Raw genomic sequence first — 24037 nt, forward strand, 5'->3', positions numbered from 1 at the left:
TGTTGGTTCACCCCACAAATGGCCGCAATGGCCAGTGCCGCACCAATCTGAAGCCAGGAATCAGGTGCTTCTTCCTGGTCTTCCTTGTGGGTGCAGGGGCCCAAGCACTTGGGCCATCCTTCACTGCCTTCCCAGGCCACAGCAGAGAGCTGGACTGGAAGAGGAGCAACTGGGACTAGAACCCGGCGCCCATAAGGGATGCTGGCGCCGCAGACAGAGGATTAACCAAGTGAGCCACAGCGCCGGCCCCATACTCTTTCTTTTTAAAGATTTATTTATTTGTTATTTAAAAGTCAGAGTTACAGAGAAGCAGAGGCAGTGCGAGAGAGAGGTGTCTTCTATTCGCTGGTTCACTCCCCAGATGGCTGCAATGGCTGGAGCTGTACTGATCTGAAGCCAGGAGCCAGGAGCTTCCTCTAGGTCTCCCACCTGGGTGCAGGGGCCCAGGCACTTGGGCCATCTTCTGCTTTCCCAGGATATAGCAGAGAGCTGGATTGGAAGTGGAGCAGCCGGGTCTCCAACGGGCTCCCACATGGGATGCCAGCATTGCAGCCGGCAGCCTTACCCGCTATGCCACAGCGCCGGCCCCCAGTAGTTTTCACTCTTAGCAGAGCACATATTACTTTGATAATCAGAAAGTAAGAAGCAAAAGCTTTAAGAAAATTGAGTTAAAATGGTCGATAGGGCCACCCAAGTCTGTAGATTGCAGCCATGGCTGAAATAAAGATGAACACATGCACAAATGAGACCTGTATTAACCTACTCCGTACCCAAATTCCTTTCTCCAAATACAAAAAGCAAAACAAAGATCATGATAAACGCTCCAAGTGAGATTGGAGTGGCACAAATACTGCTGCCAGGGTTTCTATACCATAGAAGCTATTCTGTTTCCCAATTATTGATACAAAATAAAAACTTCCACCCAAAGAGTGCCTTCCAGGATCCTTGCTATAGTCAAGGCAGGGCTCACCAAGCAACACCTTATCCTTGAATGCCTGCTTTCACTATTCAAATTAAAGAGATATTTGAGGTCCTTAATTTCACCTACACTAGATTCCTGGCTCATCCTCACATCAGATAGGAATAGCTTTTATAGGCCACAACAAAATAATCAAATGCCTCTGTTTAAAGAAACTCAATGAAGCTAGCCAAACCTAAATGCCTAGGAATCAATGTCAATTCCTGCAAAGAAAAACAGAAAGTACATGCCACTTTCCTTTTGACTTCAAAGCACTTATTTACTACTGAGATATGAGGGGAGATTCCTGTTTCAAGTTCTTACATATTTCAGCCATGATTTCATTTAAAGAAAATTCCCCAGTAACAGCTAATTTGTCCCAGAATTGGTCACAGTGGAATTTTTCAAAAATAATGTGTTTCTTTTCATCAGCATTTCAGAGTGGGAAAATAAATAAATAAATCAGAGCTATATTGTTATCAGTAAAAATGTCCCAGGTTCCATGGCTCAATACCCAAAATGCCCTCCAGCTTCTTATTGGAGCTCTCAGTGCAACAACCCCCACTCTGTTCACATCCATAAGACTGTCAGCAGATTGATTCTTGACTTTGGAGAATTCTTAATAAGAATTCCAGGAAACAGCATAGTTTCAAGGAACCATATGAAGTTAAGGAGAAAGTTTTAGTTCGTAGACAATTTTTGCCAAGGGGCATATTTTTCACACTTTTCTTTTCAAATTATATTTCATTTATTATTTTTTGGAACTAAAAATGACTGAATAAGAGAGCAATGACTTTTTTCCTCTCAGGATTCTTGTAAAGGGTTTCAGTTCCCCTTTACTTTCTTCACTGTTTATCTTGATCCATGAGAGTACTTCAAGAAATTCACAGAGAATGGAATTAAAAGATAAATGTATTCTGGTACAAAGCATTTTTTTAAAAATTAACTATGTAAGAGGTCTTTAAAAAGGTTATGTAAAACATGTATTTAAAAAAAACTATACATGGATTTCAAACTTTTTTGTGACAAAACAAACTTGACTTTTAATTACAATTTCCACACTTTTCGAAGCACCTTCATTTTTTTTTTTTTTGTTTCAGGATATTAAATAGAAATTGCAACTGAAAGGTACACTTTCACTTTACCTATAAGAAGCCAAGTGCTTGGGTTTGTATTCCATGGCTTTTTTTTTAAGTCCTTGAAACAAAACAATATGATATTTTTAAAAAATTTAATTATTCATTTAAAATTCCAAGCTGCATTATTCTCTTATTTCCTTACACTAATAAACTCATTCAGAAACCAGATAGCTGGGGGATTGCGTTTATTACATTAAGCACTTCAGTTGCTTTAAGATTGACCTGTAACATAGCAGGAGATTAGATGCATAATCATGTCATTTTATTTGGCCAGAATTGGCCAGTGTGAGCCACAGGCCAAACCTCAGCAGCCACCTGTTGTTGTGAGCAATGTTCTGCTCACAGCACGTTACCCACGTGGATGGCTGCTTTCCAGCTACTGCGCAAGATGACTAGTTTGAGAAGTCTAAAGTATTTGTTATCTTGCTATTTTAAGAAAAAAAAAGTTTGCCCACCTCTGTTAGGTATAATAGTCTCTGCCCTTGTAAAATGCTTTATAAATTCTTTTTCCACCAAGAGACTCATTTAAAAAAAATTAGACTTTGCCTAATTGGTCACATCTTATTTAAGTTATTGAAAAAAGTATGTACACTGCATAATACTACTTTCTATAATTTTTATATTTTTTTTATCTTGAGAGATAGAGAGAGAGAGAGAAATATTCTATCCTCTAGTTCACTCCCCAAAAGTCTGAAACAGCCATGGCTGTGCCAGGCCAATGTCAAGAGCCCAGAGTCCCATCCAGGTCTCCCACATGAGTGACACATGCCCAGCCACTTGAGCCATCATCTAGTGCCTACCAGGATGAATCAGCACGAAGCTCAATCAGAAACAGAGTAGCCAGAACTTGAACTGACAGTATGATATAAGATACCAGCATTTTAACATACTGTGCCACAATGCCCACCCCAAATAATACAATTTTAAAAACTTACACCACCTCATATAGTCTGGCTATCTGCTAAAGTTGGCCTCTGTGCTCCATGTGACATCACCAGCGGGGAACATAATGGAATACTGCTGCAAGCAGCGAAGTGGCCATATACCAAAACAGATTCTGTAGGAGTCAAAGTAAGAATAAAAAAATTACAGATTAATATTGAGTAATAATCTCTTCCTCAGATTAGTGATCACCTATGTAACTGATCATGTTATATAAAAATAGTAGAAACTGGTGGCTGGCGCTGCAGCTCACTTGGCTAATCCTCTGCCTTTGGCGCCGGCACACTGGGTTCTAGTCCCGGTTGGGGTGCCGGATTCTGTCCTGGTTGTTCCTCTTCCAGTCCAGCTCTCTGCTGTGGCCCAGGAAGGCAGTGGAGGATGGCCCGAGTGCTTGGGCCCTGCACCCACATGGGAGACCAGGAGGAAGCACCTGACTCCTGGCTTCGGATAGGCACAGCGCACCGGCCGCAACGCGCCGGCTGAAGCAGCCATTTGGGGGGTGAGCCAATGGAAAAGGAAGATCTTTCTCTGTCTCTCTCACTGTCCACTCTGCCTGTCAAAAATAAAAAAAAAATTTTTTTTAAAAAAACTGGTAAGGAGAAAGATTATGAAATCAAGATTGTGTTTTTGGAATTAATCTTTATTAAACTGCTTATAGTTCCCCACAATTCAACTCATATTTACATTGACTATAAACTGCAATTCTTTACATAGCAATATAGTAAAATATTTTTCATTTTAATACAAAATAGCACAAAGCAAATGTGACATCACACATTTGTAGGCTTGATTTCAATTTACTAAGTCTTACGAAGGTTTTGGAAATAAGTTGTAAACATCTTTTCTAAAAGTGAAATGGCAAAGTCTCCAATAAAATATTCAGTATTAAAACTCAACATTATAACATCATGTTATACTTGTGATTCTGAGGGTTTTAAATATGCCAACAGATTATACCATTAGAAAGCCTTAAAATATTGAAAAACTTACATACTTAAGCTACTATTAAGAAAAGTTCAACACATAATTTTTAAAAAGAGATTGAATACAACTTCTATTGCATAAAATGAATTAAGAAATATCTTTATAAAAGATCAGTATGATCCATAATATAAAGTATACTTATACTACTACTAACAAATTTAATTAAAGATAATCTTACTTCTGACTACATTTGAGTTAGTAAAAGTTTAATATGATTGCAAAGTAAAAAGTTTTGCAATTCTATATGAATACTTACAAGGTGATATCTTCCTGACATTAAAAAATATTGACTCTAGGGGCTGGTGCTATAGTGTACTGGGTTAAGCCGCTGTCCACAGTGCTGGCATCCCATATGGATGCCAGTTAGAGTCCCAGCTGCTCCACTTCCAATTCAGCTCTCTGCTAATGCACCTGGGAAAGCAGTGGAGGATGACCCAATGTGGGAGATCCAGAAGAAGCTCCTGACTCCTGGCTTCACCCTGGCCCAGTCCTGGCCATTGTGGCCTTTTGGAGGGTGAATCAGCAGATGGAAGACGTCCCTCCATCCCTTTATCTCCTCCTCTCTCTCTAATTCTTTTAAAAAAAATAAATAAATTTTTAAGAAAAATGCACACATCCTATATCTTTTTAAAAATTGACTCTGGTGCAAACTGTTGAAATCTTTACTTAGTACATACTAAATTGATCTTCTGTATATAAAGAGAGTTGAAAATGAACCTTGATAAGGAATAGGATGGGAGAGGGAGTGGGAGATGGGATGGTTGCGGGTGGGAGGGAGGTTATGGGGGGAAAAAGTCGCTATAATCCAAAAGTTGTACTTTGGAAATTTATATTTATTAAATAAAAGTTTAAAAAAAAGAACTTAAGTTAGATGTCCTAACAGTTTTAATTTTATTTTTAAAGATTTATTTATTTACTTGAAAGGCAGATTTACAGGGAGAGGGAGAGAGGAAGAGGGAGAGCAAGATACAGAGAAAGAGAGAGAGAGAGAGGTCTTGTATCCACTGGCTCACTCCTCAAATGGCCACAACAGCTAGGGCTGGGCCAGATTGAAGCCAGGAGCTTGGAACTCCACTCCCATCTCCTATGTGAGTGCATTGGCCCAAGCACTTGGGCCATTCTCTGCTGCTTTCCCAGACACATTAACAAGGAGCTGGATGGGAAGTGGAGCATCTGGGACATGAACTGGTGCCCTTTTTGGATGTCATTTGGCTAAACCCACTGCCCCCAAATGCCTGCCCCCTAGTTTTAATCTTTAAGAGTATTTCCAGTCAGTGGGCGGGGGGCTTGAGAACAGTTAAATAATGCTCTGAGTGTGTTAAAAGAAAAATGAAGAAAGCCCCAGGTAAAGCTGCTGCATGAGGCAATTAATTATATGATCAAGGAAGATGAGTGACTTGGAAAGACTTTCAGTGAAAGGGTGATCCCAAGTTGGCCTTAATGAATGAGTAGTTGCAGCCTAGCAAAGGAATGTTGCTTTCAGATGCTCAGAAATCAACAAAGTGGATATTCTAATAGGATTTTCAATGTGGTTTTACTCTTGCTCTAGACTTGGTGACTGGAATCTAATACTGAGAACAAAGAAGCATTAAGTTGTCCTACGTTCTAAAGAGAGTTTCGTAGCTGGGTCCAGCCATCTGACCCAAGCTAATTCAGATGCAGGAAAACCTGTACTACTTCTCATACTTCCAACTACCAACTCAGTCCAATACCTAATCCCTGGTCCACATACAGAAGACTACAATACTAGTGAGTGTTGGCAGAGGTGCTGCTAGAATAACCATTCAGAAGCCTGATGGGCAGCACTATGGGACTGTAGACCAGAAAGATTGTGCCATGGACTGAATGGTGAAATACCAGTTTGAAAGCTACCATTTATCCTACTAGATATGAGCCCTGAGGAGACGGGATCCTCATCTTATTCATTTGGAAGGCTGAAAGCCTATCACAGTGTCTGAACCCAAGGGGGCAGTAATTTCCTTTTTAATTGAGTTCAACTACTTCATAGAGCAGCACACTTAAGACAGAATTTTTTTTTTTTTTTTGGACAGGCAGAGTTAGACAGTGAGAGAGACAGAGACAGAGACAGAGAGAAAGGTCTTCCTTTTTCTGTTGGTTCACCCCGCAAGTGGCCGTTACGGCCGGTGCGCTGCAGCCGGCACGCTGCGCTGATCCAAAGCCAGGAGCCAGGTGCTTCCTCCTGGTCTCCCATGCGGGTGCAGGGCCCAAGCACTTGGGCCATCCCCCACTGCACTCCTTGGCCACAGCAGAGAGCTGGACTGGAAGAGGAGCAACTGGGACAGAATCCGGCGCCCCAACCGGGACTAGAACCTGGTGTGCTGGCGCCGCAAGCAGAGGATTAGCCTAGTGAGCCACGGCGCTGGCCAAGACAGAATTTTATTTTGTTTTAATGTGAGGGAAATTCTAGAAATGGAAAAAGAACAGTACCTTCTCTATATATCATATCTTGTTTGGTTTTTCTTTTATTGGCTTACAGTCAATAACACTTCAGAAGTATCCAGGCTTATGTTGTACAATTTAGTAGTCACAAACAACATGTGGCTATTTAAATTAATTAAAATAAAATGAAATGAGAAATTACTTCCTCAGATGAGCCAGCCACATTTAATGTGCTCAAAAGCGACATGGGGGCAGTGGCCACTATGCTCAACACATCAGGTAGAGAACATTTTTTTTTTTTGACAGGCAGAGTGGACAGTGAGAGAGAGAGACAGACAGAAAGGTCTTCCTTTTTGCCGTTGGTTTACCCTCCAATGGCCGCCACAGCCGGCGCGCTGCAGCCGGCGCACTGTGCTGATCCGATGGCAGGAGCCAGGTGCTTCTCCTGGTCTCCCATGGGGTGCAGGGCCCAAGGACTTGGGCCATCCTCCACTGCCTTCCCGGGCCACAGCAGAGAGCTGGCCTGGAAGAGGGCCAACCGGGACAGAATCGGTGCCCCAACTGGGACTAGAACCTGGGGTGCCGGCGCCGCAAGGTGGAGGATTAGCCTATTGAGCTGCGGCGCCGGCCAAACATTTTCAACACTGCAAGAAAACCCCTGCAGGCAGCACTGATCCAGGGAGAGTACAGACTTTGGTTTCACACAGATCCAGGTCTAAAACCTGACTTAGCCCCTTACTAACAGTAGGATTAATTCATTTCTCAGGGCCACATTTTTTTAATCTACAGAACAGCAAAATGGTAATACCTACTCACAGAGTCATTATGAGGTTCAAGTGAATGCATTCATGCAAACTGCATAGAACAGGCCTTGACATACAGTCAGCACTCAACATTATTGGCTCTTATTAGAAATTATCACTATTGTGAATGTAACACTTCATCATGAACCAGTCATTTTATCCCTTGCAAGCAGGCTATGCCACCTCTCCCACAGGACTGGCAAGAGGGAAAATCACTTTTGGCATCCACATGGTCTAGTGTAGTGCTGGGAAAGTGTCAGCTGCAATGCATAAAACTTGTACTAATTACTTCTTCAGGAAGATTTTTGCAGGGACAAAATGTCAGGTGAACTAACGGTATATTGCTGATGTGGCTAACATACTGCTGCTAGTGCTTTATCATGTCAAAGACTAGGAATAAACAGCGTTGTGCTTGATTTCAATGGTTGTTGGGAAGATCTACCCTTTGAAAATCTAAAATTAGATTTTAAAATTCTAACAAAGAAAAATGCTCTCAAGCTTGTCATGAAAAGGGCAAAGCCTAGTTCAACAGAATTTGAGGGGGCAGAGACACACTAGAGCTTGTGAGGTTTTTATGATGATAAATCTGAGCTATGCTATGAAGAACAGAAAAGCCACATAAGGCAAGAGACAGTAGAGAGGGATAATAAGGGATGAAAATCAAGGAAAGAGGAAAAGAGTCACGGTGTTTTCATCTTTCAAGGAAAAAAGGAATAGGGAAAAGCTTTGGGAGCAGTGGTAAAGATGGTGCTTGGGATACCAGCACACCATGGAGTGCCTGGGTTTGAGTCCTGGCTCCACTTTCAATCCCAACTTGCTGCTAACACACACTCTTGGAGGCAGCAGATTATATGGCTCAACTATTTGAATCCCTGTCATCTACATAGGGTTCAGGCCTTCTGACTTTGGCCTGACCCAGTCCTGGATCATGTGGGCATTTGGGAAGTGAACCATTGGATGACTGTCCTTATTTCTCCATCTTTCACATAAATAAAAATCAATAAAATAAGAATAAATATATAGTTGTAGGTGCTTGGTATGGTGATTAAAATGCCCCTTGGGATGTCTACATTATGGATTAAAGTCCCAGTTTTATCCCTGATTCCAGCTTCTGGCTAATATGCATCCCGGGAGGCAGCAGGTAATGGTTAAAGTGGTTACGTTGCTGACTCTTACATGAGAGACCTGAACTGATTTCCCAGTTCCTGACTCTGGCCTGGTCCAGCCTCAACTGTTGTAGGCACTTGAGAAGTGAACCAGTAGATGGAAGATGCTCTCCTCTGCTCTGCTCTCCTCTCCTCTCCTCTCCTCCCCTCCCCTCCCCTCTCTTCCCCTTCTCTCCCCTTCTCTTCCTCCTCCTCCTCCCCCATCCTCCTCCTCCCCCCTTCTACCTCCCCCTCTTCCTCCTTCCTCTTCTTTCCTCTCTCTCTCTCTCTTTCATCTTGTCCCTCCATCTCTATGCCCCTCTCTTTATCAAATAAATAATTTTTAGAAAGGAGAACAAAGGGATAAAGAAATATTTTCCTTTAATTTCATAGGCCAAGTCATTCCCCCTTTTACTTGTGGCTCCAAGCAACAGAAAACTATATAGGCCTGAATTCAGCAAATGTTAGTTTAAGCCTCTTTAGTCCTACTATACTGCTTGACATAAAATAGAAATTGTTGTATATATATATATATGTATAATATTTGAGCTGTAAAAATACATATGATATATATGGCAAGCTGTTTTGATGGATCTCTGATATTTCAGACACTTGCAGTTAAAGATAAATAACTCAAAAAAACAAAAACAAAAAGTTTCCAGATATGTGTTTAAAATGAATGCTCTTTTTGGAATTCACCAAGTATTTACATAAAAAGGTGTATGAGAAATTATTCTTCATCATAAAAATCAGCCAGTCATTACTAAACAATTTTCCAGTACTGTGACTATAGATAATAGTTTAACTATTAAAGTGTATGTTGAGATTTATAACAACCATAAAGACACCAACCTCTACGTGCTAACTCGGAGCTGCCATGGAAGATGTACTTCATCTGCTGTAGCACGAAACACCATCTGACAATTTGTAATACACACATTTCTTACTACATGCTGATAATTATTTATCAGTGAAAATGACAGCTTAATGATATAGAATATCTTCTACTGGCAAATAATGGATTAAAACATTCCTACTGCTTCTCAACAATCCCTTACAGTAGCAAAGAGATGTGATCATCGCAATGCTCAGGAATAACATTTGTAATTAAATAAAACAATCGAAGGCAAAGCCAATCTTTTATTAAACACAGATGCACCTTGGATCACATCATCCCTCAGTGCAGTGTCTGGACACTCGCTAGAGCCAGTCACCATTCTTCTAATCTTTCACTAGTCTTGCTCATCAGAACTCTGGCATCTCCCATTCCAAATACCGGGCTTTTTATGAAATGTAACAATGTATTAACCCTGCACACTGGTTTGTGAATGAACACAGGTCTCATAAATTTGCTGTAGACTCCCCAACATCTTGTTTCTAGAACCAAGCTTGCTGGGCTCCTTGACAAGTTAACAAAGTCTTTCAAGCCCAGAAGCAATGCTTATGAAACTTTTACTGGCAGCCTGTCTGACTAATAACCATGGCACCTGCTGGAGTGTTTGGACTGCTGAGCTCTCCTGTGCTCCAAAGGATCTGATGACTTCCCTCACCCTGCATTGGGCTGAGAAATTTGTCTATCTTGAATAGGTCTTCTGATCCTTTTCTCTTGACCTAGGCTAGACGGAATTTCCTGAAATATAGTTAATAAAGAGTTTGTTCCCAGGATAGAAGATAGGCAGCTGTAGTATTTTTTCCTCTTTCATTTACCTTACTAAATAATCTTATTTAAATAGTAGTTACTAAAACTATCACTGTATATAGACTGCCATTCCTGCCTCCTTGATAATTTTTGCTTTTCAGTTTTCTCTGTCTTCTATCACTTTCTCTATTGGTGGAGAGAAAAATAGGCTTTTCAGACCCAATTGAGCACTTGGTATGCCTCCTTCCTTTAGGGAAATCGTCCATTTGTTATGATTTTTCAAGATTATGACTCTTTCTGCTAGGTGTACTTGTAACAGGATGACTAAGCAGCTGCATTTTTGTTTCTGAAGATGTTGGATAATTTTTTTGAGGCGTATAAGAGGTTGAAGTGGACTACTTGCTTCTTACAACAGAGCTAACCATAAACAACCAACACTCACTATTAACTTAAATGTACAAATAACTAGTAAGAAGAATCTTTGCTAAATATGGAGTGAGAACAAAGGAAATTGCAAAGCCTTATAGAATATTTGTCAGCTAAGTTAGGACACAACACTGAAATTTACCTCCATTAAATTACAGGACATAGCTGTCCACACAATTAGCATTAAATGTATCACTACCATGTGCTGGGACCACAAACATCCATTTCTGCACACCTAGAAGCCCTCTTTTCAGATGTGTTGTGGAATAATGATGAAGGTAGTCGCCAGCTTCTCTCTTACTATACTCCATATAGATGTCCACCTTTCCATTCTATTTATCATGTACAAAACTTCTGTTAATATAATATTGAGATAAAGACTCCTGCATTAAATTTGGAGCTTCCAAAAGCTTATCAGAGCCAAAGAATGAATGAAAATCTAGAGACATAGGCCCTGGTCTTGCTTCTGTCTTTAAAGTAAAGAAAATTTAATGAGGTACTTCACACATCTGAACTTCAGTTACTTGATAGTTAAAATAAGGCTAGATTGGAGGCATCTGAAGTCCCTTCCAGAGCCAAAGTAACTTTGATAAAGGCCAAGGTTGATTATCTCAGCACAAAATTGAATTTATTCATGTTAGTCCTCAGAACCATCAGACTTAAGAGCCAAAGGAATTTCTCTCATCTAATCATCCCAATTTTCTCCAGAATAGGAAAAAAGAGAAGAGAGATAAAAAGTATGGTCCAATTTTACATGAAGACGTAAATTTGGGGTTTAACAACGTGTTGCAGATCACCAGTTAGATTAATTACTGGAGTTCATTCAGTTAGCAGTGTGTATAAAGTTTACACTATACATCATCTTGCTTCTCCTAATTAACTTCAGTTTCAAAATGGGTCCACCCTATTCTAAAACCTAACATAATATATTTGAAGACAGCAACTCTGGATCCATTGACTAAATCTAAAAGGGAGATTTTCAAGATTTTTTTTTTCCATTTCACATCTTAGATCTATCTATATCATCACTACCACCAGCAAAATGCCACTGTAGAGTGCAATTTGCTCCACTCTATTTATTTCTGAACAGCTACTTTTGGGGTCACAATAGTAAAGAGTTCACCCACATCTCCTCTGGAACAACTCTGTTTCATCCTAACTTGAAGTTTCTCAATTAGCACTTTTCTATTCAGAAATGGAAGACAGATATTTCACAATCTGCTTCACTCCAAAGGCCAAGTCACAACACTCTGGCACTGCTTGGCACATAGTAAGTACTCCGTAAAATGAGCTATTGTAATCTTATATTTCTGTATTCTATGAAGAATTGTGCCAACATTGTCATTTTCATTGTCTGCTAAAACTATAGGATTTTTTAAAAAAAACTTGCATTAAAATTGCTGCTCATTAGAGACTTTTTCGTAGGTATCCTTCCAACTTTTGGAAGATCCTACTTATTTTTATTCTTCTAAGAGCCCTCTAAATTGTACTGTATCATGATTTACTGATAGAATTCCTGATGCTGACCCATCCACACAATGCATAAGTAAACTGTATTTCATTGTGGTGAGTATGTTCCTGCTGGAGAAGGTTGTATTGCTTATTGACTATTGTGTTATGCTAGCTATATTTTATTTACTATTAAATGCTATAGAAATTTTAAAAGTCTTCCATCTGGCAACCTTGCTAAGCTCTCTTGTTAATTTGCATGGTTTTCATAAATAAGTAAGAATTTACCTCATCTCTTCTAATCTTTACACATCTTATTAATTCTATCAGTGAGGCAGCACCCTCGAGGTGAAAACCACGGATCCTAGTGTGCCTGACTTCCAACCTAGCTCTACCAGTTCCAGATTGCAGATTCTGGGCAAGTCACCTAACCTCTCGTTGTCTCATCTCAAAAGTGGGTGAGAAAGCCCCTCATGAGTTAAGGAGAATTAGATGTTAAAACGCTTGGCACCATGGATAACAAGTGTTTCTTTATATACAAATATTAATCGCTCCACTAGAAATATATCCCTGAGGAATGTTGGGTCTGCTTTTTTATCCTCGTAGCACATGAGAGAGACATGTACACAGAAAATTATCAATAAGTAGCTGATAGAGTGAAGAAAAGCTTTTGGTCCATTATTAGCTGACCTGGATTATAAACCTTAGGCTGGAAGCCATGCTTTTTGTATTGAGCAGATGAGAGTAACGTGGCTTGAACTGAAAGATGTCTAGACATAGGAGATAAACACCCTAATATCAAGTCAAATAAGCCATCAGTATAACCATATGTCTCAAATTTTAAAGACTCATCAAAAACCATGAGAAAATTAAGATCTTGCCTTCCATAAATAGTTAAAAGATACAAAACAAAGATTTTTAAAAATCTGGTATTTCCAGTCACTACAAATTTTAAAGTAATATAATAATGTTGTTAAACTATATATTTTTTTCTTTTGAATTCTCAGAAGAGGCAATGAATTAAATGCCAACAATACTATTTTACAATGCTTCCCTCAGTGTTTATACTACTTATTTTTTTTTTCAAAATACTGGGCAAAAATAGAATTAAGAAAATGAAAGAATTTCTATTTGAAGGAAGTTGGATATTAGGGTGTGCCTGGCCTCTATTTCCTTTCATTAACTGAAACACTCACTTTGGAATTCATAAAATTACCCTCTCTATAATAAACCTGGTACAAAATATTAAACAGCCTCTTTTGTTTTCACTCATAAAAAGCTCTTATCCCTAAGAATGAATGTAAGGGTTCTATCTATAGCCTAATCCAGATTAACCCTCAGGAAATTCCATTTTCATTTGTGACTTTGATAATAACGAATACACTCAGAGAATTTCCCCATAACCACATGATCACTATTAACTGACTTTGAGTCAAACCTACTCAAACTTCTCAGAACCTTGTCTTACTCGACCTCTCAGCTATATGTAATAGACTACTACCAACAAAAACAATAGCATCATTGGTTTTCCTATGTGGTAGGCAAGTACTAGGCACACGAAGACAGAATGTCTCCCAAATTTGAATGCTTATAATAACACCATCACTATTCTCAGCATCCTTTGTACCCTGTGTTTTATGTGGAAGAGATGCAATAGGAACACTAGTCAAAATAACAAAACACTGCAAGCATTACAAGGCAAGGGCCTGTTGGGTGGATGGCACACAAAGGAAGGGTGTGAGCAGTATTTCCAGAATAAAAGAGAGGGGATCCAGTGGGGTATTGGAAGGAAAACATCTTAGAGGAAGAGACTCTTTAGAGATGGGTATGGAAGAATAAGCCCAGAGGGGCTGTAAAACCCCCCAAGTGAGCAGCAGACAAAGTGAGTATGAAAGGCAACCACAGGCTGGAAGGTGTGAAGTCTAACATTCTCATTTGAAGACCTATAAGTGGCTCAATCCTTCCTTGAAGCTCTTCCCTCAACATGTCCTTGACAAATTCAGGGACAGTCCCTCTGGTCATCTTATGTGACCCCAGATGCTCAAAAGAGGCAAATTCCTTGTGGGAAAACATTCTGATAATTGGCTTCAATCAGTAATTTGTCTTTTGTTAACTTACAAACTAAAACTTTTACATAAATAGCTTACTCGATCTTCGGTCTAGGACTTCCATTGACTTACAAGACATTTTCAATTGTATCTTTGACTTTTATCTCAATCTAGATATTCCCCAAATATCATCCATCATCTTCATCCATCTCTCTTCCTCACTCCATATTTTAGCTGTAATCCGTCTGTGTCTCTGGTATGTTCACGTTTTCTGAATCTCGTGACTGACAGCTGGAAATACTCCATATGCCTTATTTCTCCCACTGAATTCAGACCAGGCAAGAGCTGAAGCAGATAAATTAATTCAATGAATAAGTAAAATGTATTAATAAATTAGATTTGCCTTGAGAACAGATTTCTTATGACTTTTAATAGTATATTACTCCTTAGCATACATTCACTAATTCAACAAATATTTATTAAGACATTACCATATGCCAGGTTCTGACAGATGTTGGGATACAGCAATAAATTAAATAATCAGAAAGTATCTGCCTTACTACAGCTCATGTTCTAGTGGGAGGAGGGAATGTTAAAAAACAAATAAATAAAACAGGGGTGGGTGTTGTGGCACAGCAGGTTAAGCTACTGATTAGGATACCTACATCCCTATCAGAGTGCCATTTTGAGTCTGGCCACTCTACTTCCAATACAGCTCCTGGCTAATGTTCTGGGAAGCAGAAGATCATGGTGGCTCAAGTACTTACATTCCTGCCACCTAGGGTGGGAGACCCAGAGTTCCTGTCTCCCAGCTGCAGCCTGGTCCAGCATGAGTTGCTGCAGCCATTTGAGGAGCGATTCAGTGGATTGATGATCTCTCTCTTTCTCTCCCTGTGCCTCTGTCTCTGTCACTTTCAAAAAAGTTAGTAAGCAAGCAAACAAATAAATAAAACATATATAAGTCTACAGTCCCTGATCTGAAAATCTTAAATTCACAAAGCTCTAAGAAGTCAAAGTTTCTCAATTCACCAGTTAACAAAACACAAACTGAACTGGCATAAAACTATTTATCAGTTGTATTTATTTCACTATGAGGGCATTGACTGAATAAGCTTGATTCTTAAGGTGATATAGACACACTATATTACTTTCCAAAATATGAAAAAAAAATAACAACAAAACATATTTGACCCTAAGAGAGTTGGATAAGGTACTACAAACTTGCTTCTAGGTCAGATGGTGATAGGTGTGTGTCAGATAGTGAAGAGTTGAAGCAGGGAGTATTTGTGGCAGTGAAATGTGAAGAATTACAGTCAGGGAAAGCTTCATTTCAAGGGAAATATTTGAGTTGAGTCCCAAAGGAGATATGGGAAGGGGCAATATCTGAAGATGAGAATTTTAGGTAGAAGACCCTTAGCCAAAAATGGAGCATTATGGCTGATTACTGCAAAAACTGTCAGTGTCACTGAGTCAGTGAGCCAGAGAAAAACTAGTAGAGGAGATAATAAGGTAACAAATCACTTAGGGACCTAGGGAACACTGTGAGATGGGAATTCAGTGGAGGGTTTTGAATACAGAAGTGGCAGGACAAAATTCATATCCAAAAGGATAACCATGGGAGGGAAATGATCTCCAAAAATAGCTACCATCAATCAATGATTTCATCCCATGAACATGCATGACAATACTCATTAAGAGGTAGACTCTATGCCTTCTTGCCTGGAATCTGGGGTAAACTTCTGACTTGCTTTCCCCAGTAGAATGAGACTCATTTGACAGTTTATAGAAGCGAGAGACTACTAAAGGAGTCTGACAACCCTGAGAATATCATGTTGTGAGGAAGTTGACTCTAGCCATGTGGAAGGCCCGAGTGGAAGAAAACCACAGAATCCAGCAAGAGTCAGTACTGAGGCCTCATTCTCAGGTCACAATGTCTCAAGCCATCTCAGACATGGTGTAGCCATTTAAGCCCATCAGCTGAGGCCACAGCCTTGCAGATTAAAGTCATCACTCCTGTGTCTTAACCAAAATTTTAACCTTGAGAAAATAAAGTAATTCTTGTTTTACACCACTAAGTTTTTGGGTAGCTTACTACCTAGCAATTAATACTGACTCTAAAAGTGAAATGAGACCTGGTTAGGTGAAGAGAATCCAGCACACTGTTGGCAATGCTGGAAAGGCAGTGACAGAGTTATTAAGAGAGGGCAACACATGTTAAGCAGTGACAGGAAGTCTGGCAACATCATCCTATCACCTACAACAATATAGAGGAAAGAAAATGTGTTTCTGAAAGTGATAATTGGCCTCGTTAGTTGTCTATGGTCAAGTATAGCAGGAGGAAGATAAATAAAATGGTTAAGCAGAATTTAGAGGAAATAGTTCACCCCAAGACTTGCTAGACTAGAAAATTCTACTTATATTCATTCTTGCCTTTCCAGACAGCACAAGATTCGCAAAGACAGAGTGCTCTTAGGGCAAACATCAAATCTGAGTTCTACTAATACAGTGCTGTTCAGGTTAAAGATGAAATCAAACATGTAGCTAGAAGACCTTCTCTTGAGACCTCTGGAGAATTTCAAGTGGGCTTAGAGAACTGACCAAAAGGGCATCTAAGATGGACAGTTTCTCCTCAAGCATCCTGACTCACAGACAAAGTGAGGAGGCACTTACCTCAAGGGTTTTAGGGGTTTGCCTTTCATTCATTGAAGTGAGCCTCAGTAAAATTCATAGAAAGCCTCCAATATTTTAAAGAGAACTGAACTTTCAGGAAAAGAAAGAGGGGGTGGCGCTGTGGTGCAGTGGGTTAAAGCCCTGGCCTGCAGAGCAGGCATCCCACATGCACCCATCCTGCCTCCCACTCCCATCTTGCACCACGTGGAAAGACCCAGAAGAAGCTCTTGGCTCCTAGCTTTGGATCAGCTCAGCTCTGGCCATTGTGGCCATTTGGGGAGTGAACCAGCGGATGGAACATCTCTCTCTGGCTCTACCTCTCTCTGTAACTCTTTCAAATAAATAAAATAAATCTTTAAAAAAAAAAGGATGATGCTTATCTCATTAACAACATATGATCAACAACTACTCTAATGAGAGAAGCTGTTTAAAAAAAAAAAGAAAAAGAAAAGAAAGAAGAAAATACCAACAGCAAACAAAAGGAAGCACACAGAAGGTCTCTGGATTTCCAATCCTAAGAACAGGAAGCAGGCTACTCAACTGCAATGTGAGTTATTTCTACCAAACAGAAAATAAGAATCTGAGGAGGAGCCAAAAGGGCAAAGGGTGAAGTTAACAGCCATTGAGATCCATTCCCAGGGAGCAAACCTGAACCTTAGTCACGAAAACTTTCACTTCATGAGGAGGAAACTGGGGCACTGTGCCCAGCTAGATTTAAATCTGCTATGGCATAATTGTATTTGCCTTCTATTTTCTTTCTTATTTTTTTTCCATATATTTATTTGAGAGGCAGAGTCAGAGACAGACATACAGAGTTGGTTCACTCCCTCAATGCCTGCAACAGTTGGGGCTGGGCCAGGTTAGAACCTGGAGCCAGGAGCTCAAGTCAGGTCTCCCAGGTGGGTGGCAGGGACTTACTTACTTAAGCCATCACCTGCTGCTTCCTAGGGTGCACATTAGCAGAAAGCTGGTATTGGGAGCAGAGCTAGAACTTGAACCCGGACACTCCAATATGGGATGTAGGAGTCCTAGCAGGCCAAATATTTGGTCCTATTTTCTTGTTTGTGACTGGCCTTGTGAATTGTAATTGCCCTGTCTTTGTTTTGTGTGTTTGGGGCAAAGGGAAGGTAGGGGGAAGTGGTAAATCCGTGTTTTTAGTTCACAGAACTCTGCACTGAAGGAACCACAACAGAAACATCTCATCCATACCAGGAGAACTAATTTAGAAACTTTCAGCTTGATGCATATGGAAGTTCTTAGAGGTCTGCAACCATTTAAGAAGTCCAACTCCTGAGAATGCCCTCTGCAGCATGTAAAGATATACAAGTTAGCCATGGGAAGAGGCCACAGAGGGAGATACTGGGTAAATCTTTAGCTTTCCAGCTGTCTTAGCTGAAGTACCAGATACATGCATGTAGAAGATTTCCTGGATGTTTTATACCCAGCAGCCCAAGATTTAACATACTGTCTGTAGCCTAGACAGCAGAATCAAGACAAATAACAAATTATTCTTTTTTAAGCCTCTGAGCCTTGGGTATTTTTTGTTACTGTTTTGTGGTTGAAGTTTTTTGACTTAGGGAAAGAAAACAGAAACATTGTGGCTGCTGTGTTGAGTACAAGCTGGAGAGTAAGGTGGGAAAAAGTGCAGCAGCAGGAAGATCAACTCTTGCAATAATGCTGTGAGACATGACAGTAGCTTGGACTTGGGTGACAGCAGTGATGGTGCTGAGATGTCAGCAGAGGGGTATAATTTCAAGGCATAGGTAAATAATATGGTAGCAGATTCAATGTGCGATATGAGCAAGGGAGAACTTAAAGACAGCTCCAAGATTGATCGACTGATTGATTGTCTATGTAAATGGAATTGCTATAAGTAAGATGCGGAAGACTACGTGAGAAGCAGATTTGGAAGTAGAAGTCCACATCCAATAAACTTTGGATATGATCTGGAGTTCAGGAGTGACATCATAACTACAGATTTAATTTATGAATCATTAGTGTATGGAGGTACTAAAAGCCATGAGATTGGAGTGAGTACAGATAGAGAAAAGCCCAAGGACTGAGCCTTTAGACTTTCTTATTTTTACAGGTAGGGAAATAAGAAGCCAACAAAAGTAGAAGACAAGGAAACAATAGGAAAACAAGCAGAGTGAAGCAGCCTGGAAGCCGAGTGAAGAGCTCCCATCTCCCACTGAAGGGATACACAGGAAGAGAACCAAGCATTAACCACTGGATTGAACAACATAGAGGCTCTGAGTACCTTTCACAAGTGCATTTTCAGGGGGTTAGTGGGGAATGACAGCTTGGCTGGTTTGAGGAAGAATGGAAAGAGAGAAACTGCAGACAGAGAAGATAAGCAATGGAAAAATTTCCTGTAAAATATGATCAGAAAAACAAAATGATAGTGGAGAAAAAATACTATTGGAAAAAAAATCAAAGAATTTTGCTTTTTATTTAATGGGAGAAATTAGAGCAGAGATATGTGCTGATGGAAAAGATCTACTAGAGACGGAAAAAAAGATGATGATGGAGAGAAAGATTTACTAGAGCTACGTCCTTGGTACAGATAATGGGAATGAGATTACATACTTGAGTTAACTGGGGTGGACTTCTGGCTGGATTCCTTATCTCTTATCTCTTATTCCCTGCAATAAATTCAATCCAAAACCAGCTTTCCTAAAATACTACTTTGATTACATTGACTCCTATTCTGTCTTACATTTCTCTCCTATGGTTTCAAACTTTTTTATTTTTTATTTTTTCTTTCTTTCTTTTTTTTTTTTTTTTTTTTTTGACAGGCAGAGTGAACAGTGAGAGAGAGAGAGACAGACAGAAAGGTCTTCCTTTGCCATTGGTTCACCCTCCAATGGCCGCCACGGCCAGCATGCTGCAGCCGGCGTACCACGCTGATCCAAAGGCAGGAGCCAGGTGCTTCTCCTGGTCTCCCATGGGGTGCAGGGCCCAAGGACTTGGGCCATCCTCCACTGCCTTCCTGGGCCACAGCAGAGAGCTGGCCTGGAAGAGGAGCAACCGGGACAGAATCCGGCACCCCGACTGGGACTAGAACCCGGTGTGCCGGCGCCGCAAGGCGGAGGATTAGCCTGTTGAGCCGCGGCGCCGGCCCTGGTTTCAAACTTTTGAATGACCTAATTACCGTCACTGCAGTCAACACGAATCAACTATGTGACCTGTTGTCTATTAGGCACATGACACACACTGTTCTCTCTGTTGATAATGTAAGTCCAGAGACACATAATAAAATGAATTTACAGTTATAAAAGCAATTATGGGAAATGCAGACAGCACCAAATGAATTCACAGAAGGGAAAGAATAATTCTCCCCGTGCAGTAGATGTGCACAATATGAACTAGAGATGGTGGACATTGTGAGAAGGACCCATAAAAGCTAACAAGGAAAGACAAGAGGTGGCAGATGTGGGTAGAACACAGGGGCAATGAAGTATGGCTGGAGCTCAGGCTAGAGGAGAAGACTGCAATGCAAATGCCCCAACCCTATTAGAGCACTTCCCAAGTGAGAAGCCTCTACAGAAGCCAGAACAGGGATTTTTACCACTCTTACTCCATTCCTATACACTGCTCTCAGCATACTACACCATCCTCATGCCAAGTGGGAGGTGTGGGTGACAGGCTGAACTAGCTGAGATCTCCCACCTGAAGAACACACACCTCTGTGAGATACGTATGACTTCGAGGTATGTGGGCACAGAGATTTCCAGACCCACTACTTCCATAGGAGCCTTTCTTTTCTAGGCATGATTTTATTCAATGACTTGGTTTCAAGGCTGGCACTTGCCCTTTATCAATGGGGTTAGGATAAAATGAGAAAAATAGAATCATCTGTTTCAAGAGTAAAACAATCCTATAGAAGTGAGCTGTAATTGAAGCAGCCCCTGAAGTCATGGAAGTGAAGGCCCGCCATGCTTTTCCCCCTTTGTGGATGGAGGGGGCTGAGCCTGTGGCCTCCAGAGACCCACCAGCTTGGTCCCACCAGCTTGGTGAAATCTCCCCATAAGTCCATTTTATTCCATGAACTTTGTGAAGTACCCTCCCTTCCCAAAAGATGCACTCTTCTCTGCTGTGTCCCCAGCCCAGGGCCTGCCCCCCAACAGGCATGCAGCCAGGACTGGCTTGAAGACTGCAAGACACTGATGGATGCGTTTTCCTCTGGCATTTCCCACCTCTCAAGACTCTCATCGCATTTAGCAACTGGACTTCACAGCATCTAGTTTAGGTGGCAGGCACTGACAGTGCCCTGTGTCGTCCTCACGAGAATCACTCAGATCCTCATTTCAAAGATGAAGCCCACAGGACTCAGAGAGGGTAAGCACCGTGTCCTAGATGACAAAGTCTGAATTCCAATCTAAGACTACTTGATCTCCGAGAGGAAGCACTTGCTCCTGAGGCTCTGCGGCATGTTATTTTCTGCTGATGTCATCACAGGCACCTGGGGTCCTGCACATATAGGGCATCTGATGTTTTTCTAAAAAAGGCAGTGCAGAAATTCAGACTATTCCAGCATCCATGATTTCCATGGTACCCTGTTCACTGAAACTTCAGGGTTTCAGGATCATGCCCTGGCTTTGCAAATTTCAAGTTGCCATGGAATTGGGCAAAATAAAGATGGTCTCATGGTCATTATCAGTGGGCCTAGTGCTGAGTGACAAAACTCAACAGCCTGCAACAAAAAGCATTTATTTGTGTTGCTCTCAGGCTTATGTGCTGGTTTGGGCAGCCCCATGTCAGCCTGTAAACCAGCTGTGCATAGCTTCAGGGTCTTAATAAGAGATCTGAATGAAATGTGCCTGAGGCCAGCAGATTTCTAGCCAGTTCTCCTTTCCTACTTCCCCTTTCATAATTACACTTATCCCACATTAGGAAAGGAAGACATATCTTTTCCCTATCCATAATATTATCATCCATAATGCTATCCATAATGTTACTGCCTCAGGATGGTGTCAAGTAAAGGGGTAGTTTGGAACCCGATATAAGAGACTCCTTTGATGAAAGAATTGATATCAATCATATCTATTTCCACAACACATATTTCCAACATAGCTTTAATTTTATGTCTATAAATACTTATTAAAGTTATTGAGGTATTTTAGTTTACTGTGTATTAATAATATTTAAAATACTGCAGCCAAGAGTAATTTAACAATAAAATCTTTTAATTAAAATTAATTTTCAATTTACATATTTATTTTTGGTGGAGTAAGGAGAGCAAAGAAATTGGGAAACAAGAGTATAGTATAAACTTTCTAATTGTAGAATGCTCTATTAAAGAAAAATCAGTTGAAATTTTAGGTCCATGAAAGTACCAGGGGTTACCTTGTTTCTTGAATTTCAGTTAAAAGGCACATGAGCAACATTCCCAACAAGGAGAAGAATTCAGTGTTATAAGGGATCTAGGGCCTTCTCTGGGCTCTTGTGAGGCACAAGAGTATGTGGAGCCTCTGTCCCCTGAGCCTTTCCACCCCACACTCCTATCATCCTTGTAAAGACTATCTTTGCCTCTCCTAGGACTATTTTCACTTTCAGTTCCCATTTCTGCACTCTCCTGGCCTTTCTGCACTGTCTCTACTTGGAGGAACAATTAGTATCTGCCTTGCCCTCAGGCTTCGCTGTCCATCCTCACATGGTCTGTCACAGTCCTCTTTCCCTGCAGTGGGATACAGCACTGTTTCTAAATATTCTGCCACCAGATGTAAAATGTGTATAAATAGTACTACTCAACTGAGTTCAAAGAGCCTCTTTATTTCCTATCTCTGACTTTAGCACTGCATGACTTAAAAGACAAGAAGATAACATGCATTAACATAAAGCAGATAATAGATACTACTCAATCACTCCAAACGATGATAGCCATTTATTTCAGGGCACAAAAATGGTTATGCTGGACACGTGACCTTTGCAAGAAGATAAAACATATTATTCAAAAATAATCAAGATAAACTCAGGGGTGGGTATTTAGCCCAGTGGTTACAACATCCATTAAGACTTCTATGTCCCATATAGGAGTACTTAGGTTCAGTACTCTGCTCTGGCTCATGACTGTAGCTCCCTGCTAATGCTGACGCAGATGCTGGAAAGCAGTAGTGATGACTCAACCAGTGAGGTTTCTGCCACCCTCTTGGGAAACTTGGAATGCATTCCTGGCTCCCAGGCACTGGGGAGTGAATGAGCCTGGGAGCACACACTGTCTCTCTCTGCCTCTTAAATAAATAAATAAACAAACAAACAAATACATAAATTAAGCTCTCCACAGAATGCCTTACTAGTTGTGTCTTAATCCAAAAGAAACTGCCTGCCTGCATTAACTTTTTTAGGTAAAGCGCAGATAAGGGAGGGAGGAAGGAATGGAAAATCATAATGTTCTTAGAACTGTATCTACAAAACACCTCTAATCTGCTTAATTAAACATTAAAATTAAAATATAAACTACGTAAAAAATGCAATGGTGGTTAGAATTCAGTGAGGGCAAGTAGATGAATGGCCAATGCGGTATCGAAGATATAGCAGGGGCTTCCTTTTTTAAGTTTCAAATTCACCTGAAGTTCCAACTGGGACAATATGAATAAGAGTAACTTACTACTTAGTCCCTCTACAAGACTTCTTGGTTACTCTTGCTTCCCCATGCAATATAGTCTAGAAACTGTAAAAAAAAAATTCCTTATATATGTTCACAGTCTTTGATAAGTGGTTCAGTATATATAAAATCCTTAGATATATATGTTTTATATATATATTATAGTCTTAACATATAATCTTTAAATATATTTATGTAAATATATGCACATACAGTATATATAAATGCATGCAATACAACTACATATATATTTGACAATTATTAATGAAACTCACCATCAAATAGTTATTAGTTAATACATTCCAGTACTTGCTAAAACCACAAATTTTCTCTCAATTTGCCTATGGAATTTTCCCACACAAATCATTCAAATAGGATAATAGCAAGGATGTTAGCAATGTTCAACTGTAACAATCTCTTGGAAAAACAGCTATCATTGGGTAAAGCTTACGACCTAAGGTTCAAGTGAAGAAAGCCATTGGTTTATTGCCAACCCAACTATTGTAAACTCTTCTTAGAAAAAGAACTTCCCAGATGGTGAACTACCCCACCCCCAGTTGTAATACAGTGAGAAGGACTGGTCTAATCTCTCCTCAAATACCAGGTAGACAGAGAGACAAACACTGATCAGTATATATTTGCTTACTTCTGACTGAACTGTCAGTAGAAAGGGATTCATGTTAGACAAGTTCATTCAGGGGCAATAAAGGAAATTTCTCCAAGGAACCAAACACATACAGATAATCACATAAATATAATTTGATTTTCATATTTAAGCACACAATCAATAATATCAGTTAAACAAATGCCATACAAGAATCACCTAC

The 24037-nt window shown here is 40.2% G+C and overlaps 1 protein-coding gene across 9 annotated transcripts in view; it reads right to left on the reverse strand.

The window, feature by feature from the left end:
• IL15 (interleukin 15) overlaps nucleotides 1-24037 on the reverse strand; it is a 92748-nt gene that overhangs the window by 64641 nt on the left and 4070 nt on the right. For 2 of the 9 annotated variants that reach the window (XM_062199566.1, XM_062199565.1), the window contains exon 2: nucleotides 3038-3154. The exons of 5 other annotated variants lie outside the window; for them this stretch is intronic. The gene's annotated coding sequence lies outside the window, so the exon portion shown is untranslated. Of the gene's footprint in view, nucleotides 1-3032; nucleotides 3155-24037 lie in introns of all 9 variants that reach the window. 2 more of the 9 variants (XM_062199569.1, XM_062199567.1) reach the window with 1 other exon arrangement.

The sequence above is a fragment of the Lepus europaeus genome, chromosome 8 (assembly GCF_033115175.1).
Source record: "Lepus europaeus isolate LE1 chromosome 8, mLepTim1.pri, whole genome shotgun sequence".
NCBI classification, from domain to species: Eukaryota; Metazoa; Chordata; class Mammalia; order Lagomorpha; family Leporidae; genus Lepus; species Lepus europaeus.